The 4226-nt window shown below is 34.0% G+C and overlaps 1 long non-coding RNA gene across 1 annotated transcript; it reads left to right on the top strand.

The window, feature by feature from the left end:
* The first annotated feature begins 2950 nt into the window (after positions 1-2950).
* On the top strand, positions 2951-4226 carry LOC117106254. The gene is made up of 3 exons (XR_004445032.1): positions 2951-3084; positions 3291-3501; positions 4085-4226. It is a non-coding gene; the product is annotated as an uncharacterized LOC117106254 (long non-coding RNA).

Here is a 4226-nt window from a genome sequence, read left to right as displayed (position 1 = left end):
CAAAGATCCAACAATAATTTAAGATAAGTTAAGTTCTAACTTAAATAGCTGTAATAATGCCTAAAATGCTATTTCTTCCCTTAGGAAAAACCGAATGTATTTTGTTTGTTACTACATTAATAGAAGACTCATACAGATCGAGGAAAGTAGAGTTGAAACCAATGGGCACTTTATACTAGGAAAGAAGTCGGTTAAATATCTAGGCGTTGAAAGATTCAAAATTTTTCTGGACTGGAGACACAATTGCTGCAACTGTTAATGATAAAGAATAATGCCAGGTTAAAGTTTTGACCCGGGCTTCCTACAGCTTCACACTTCTCCAATAATCATAGTAAACATATATCCGTCACTGTTCTCACTTAATGTCTTAAACTGACTCTCACAAACTAACATATGGCTATTTTAGTATCTTAATTTCATATAATTTACTTCCCATTATATGTAGACCCGCTGGCACAACAAAGACTCTTTTGATCAAAAATTTAAATCTGGTATACCATACTGTGACATAACTGATCACTACCTATATTTTGTATTTCTTGTAAACCGTCCATGCCATATAGACCTAGATGAAGACCTACTTACACCAGAATAATTAATATGTAATTCCCATATTGATTGTAAGAGTAGGCCTACTGAACGGATGCCGTGTTTGCTGACTTGACTAACAGCTGTTTATAGACGGGTGCCCAAAGAATTAAGAAGTGCTCAAATATTTTTTCTTCGTGGGCATCATTTTTTACAAGTTGACAAACTCGTGAATCCTCATCTCCAGCTCTTAGCTCACAAGAAGGAATGGGTTGTTGGCACGCAGAATTTCAATTTAAGTGCCAAATTAGATTTCAAAAAATTAATACAAATTTTGCGTTTTTACCCATAATAGTATGTTAAAGCTAGACATCGTCACTGGAAGATTCAATTTGAATATATTTGCTATTAGAAATTATCTTTCGAATGATTAATTTTGTGACCCCCAAAAACTACGAAAAAACATATTTTATGACTTTTTTCTAAATTTAATACTATGTGTTTTATTAAATAAATACGAAAAAAACTAAGCTAACCACCTTTTTGTCGGATACTTTCTCAAAAACTGAACACATACAAAATAAGACACCTAAAAATTTCAGACATCATCCATTTTGTATTTCGGAGTTAAAGTAGGTCGTAGGTTATCTCCCGAAAAAAAAAATGAAATTTTACACTTTTTACCCCAAAGTGTTATTTTGAATCTAGTATGGGGATGGAAGAAAAGAAGAAAAACAACAATTCGTCGGGGTGAACAAAAATATATGTATTTTCTACCTGCATAGCATATTAGTAGATTATAATATAAATAAAATCGATTAAATAAGCCTTCGAAACCCCTAAATTGTCATATTTTTTAGGGATCCGCTCGCTGAACCACTTTCGAAACATGTTGATCGACACCAGACCACGCCCACTTTGCTCTCGTCTGAGACATTTCCACCGCCCCCCCCCCGCCCAAAAAAAATCGTACCTTGCCTCTCATTCCCCCGCCCCAAGATTTCAGACGCTGTCGCCGCCACTGAAAAGATACAATTTGAATTATACTTAATATCACACGAAAGCTATTGAAATTATCTATCAAGTGATGTATGCTGCCATATGTTAATTGTTTGACCCAAAAATTACCAACCTTTTTTATTGCTCTTTTGGCTAAATTTGATAATACGTTTTAATAAATAAATATACGAAAGCTACTAAGCTTTATAACCTTTCGTCTGATACTTTCTCAAAAACTGACCACATACAAACACTTATAACAATTTCTGACATTCATTTTTATTTTGGAGTTATAGTATGTCAAAGTTTATCTCCCTCAAAAATGGCAAATTTTAAACTATTTAAACCCAAAATGGTATCTTGAAACTACCACGTTACCAAAAAAAAATAAATAAATAAAAAATCCATTTGAATATATATCTTATGAAAATTATTAACATTATCGACGATTTGGTGCGTATGATGATACGTTATGTTAATACAAGGTACAAGTACAGAAAAGTACGGAAAAAAATATTGTTTTATAAATAAAACGTTTGCCTTAAATTATTTGTTTACCGAAAAGTACCGGTAAGTCTTAATACCCTTTGAGACGTCACCTTCATATCAACATGAAAGGAACGTACGGTACTTTTTGTTAAAATTATAAAATAAAATCGTTATTTGTTTTAGTTAAAAAAAGTTATCAATCACAATATGACAATATGATAATACAAACTTAGATTTTGATTTAAAAAAAATTGACCACTCATATCTGCGGTCTAAATAAATGTGAATGCGTCTATCTCTCATCCGGGATTTCCAATCGGTGAAGGACCAATGCTCCTATGGGGTATGACGCCAGCAAAATAATGATAGGCCTACCGAAAATTAATATTAAACTGCATACCTATTAATGATGCGTCTGGATTACTAAGAAATGTTATTGCATAGTCGTTAATACCTCCTCTCTCCACCGGTTCCTCTTGTTTAATTAGTGGATCGGTATATTAATCCCATCCACTGAGCATGGACACCCCTATTCTGAGAAATTTGGTACCGAAAGGGTTTTCCTTAATAAGAAGTCATAACAATTTAAGGAAGTATATTAATTAAACAGTGTTTTAATTTTGGGGACTTTCACTTATTTTTTTATACAGCAATACAATACAATATCTTTTAAATAGTTTACTAATTATTATTTTATTGAAGTTTTTTTAAATCCAATTTCGTATAATAGACCTACTTTTATATACTTGCAGGCGCAAGTGGGAAAGCATATTTCCAATCTGTTTATATATAAGATGATACAGTATTATCTTATATTGAAGTACACCATTGTACGTGATATTTAAATTCAGTGTTCCTGTGGCCATTTTCACCTAATATCCTGAACTTATAACCACCTGTGTAGCAGAGCGTGAATTTTGAAATTCCAGAGAACCGCGTGACATGAATTGACGTGACGACGAAAATGGTGGACAAGGTGTTTTTTAGAAATAAAAAAACCAACCATATTTTGTTTATGATTATTATAGGCCTAAGTGTATATTCGTACGTATCAACAAAACTACTAAGGTAGGTATAAACGTGTAACTTGCAATATTTTGAGATTTTAAGTACCATTACCCAAGACGAGTCAAGTTTTCATGTAGCGTGCATAGTATGGTGTAACTACACTTTCGATAAGACTTTAAATGTGTTTTTAAGGTATTCTTTTTTATATTTGTACGCTTCAATGTGAAGTACAATTGACAAAAGCATGTTCATATCTTATAACACAGGTAGGCCTACTTGCTTCAGCGTTCTTTTGGCCATTTTCACTTAATTTTCTGGACCACCACCTGTGTAGTATGTCTTTTCCAAGAAATGTAAAAAGAACCGCGTGAACTCAGAATGGGGGATGTGGCCGATAGGATGTATTCTAGAATGTACTCCGTAATTTGCTGTATTATAGTGTATTTCAGTGATGTATATATCAACAAAACTACTGAGGTAAGTGCCATAATCAATATTTGTAACTTTAATGTTTTTTTCAAATGCCCGTTACGCCAAACAATGCATGTTGGGATCTAAGTAAACTCGGACTGAGCTTGCTATGCAATTATTACAAGAATAGTTGTTGTGATTAAAGCACTGTTTTTCAATAATTTCTTTCCTAGGTCACCTTAGATATAACATTTATTATCTACTAATATATGAGGACCAGACCAGTGGTGTATTTAGGAATCTTAAAATGAGGAAATAATTGGAATCGGTCAAGTGGGTGCTTGATGATCAGGTGGGGGAGGGGGCTAACTTGCAAAATTAGGTGATTTCAGGTAGGTGATTTGAGTGAAGTACTTGAGTGTGATTTTTTTGTTTCGAACATTTTTCAATATGGGCCGGGGGGGGGGGGGGGGGGGGGGGGGGAGCGAATATATTTTTGGTGGGGAACACATCCCCTATAGATCCCACTGGGCCAATCAAAACCTCCAAGCCTTTTAATGACACCTATAGATGCACGAAAATTCACTTCCTTCAATGCATACATTTTGTTTAGATACAGACAGCTTATTATGTTTTTTTTTTTATGAAGGTTAATAAATACGGTGCACCACCTCATCGGCCGGTAAAGAATAATGAATATCTCGGCCTTTACTAAAGTACAAAAGCATCGCCTTATATAAAAACACACCGCGTGATTCTTATGGCAACTGAGAGACAAGCTTTGATGTTCC

This window comes from Anneissia japonica, unplaced genomic scaffold (assembly GCF_011630105.1).
Source record: "Anneissia japonica isolate Jap-2015-1 unplaced genomic scaffold, ASM1163010v1 scaffold1356_len1145284_cov175, whole genome shotgun sequence".
NCBI lineage: Eukaryota > Metazoa > Echinodermata > Crinoidea > Comatulida > Comatulidae > Anneissia > Anneissia japonica.
This window is presented reverse-complemented; position numbering and strand designations above follow the sequence as displayed.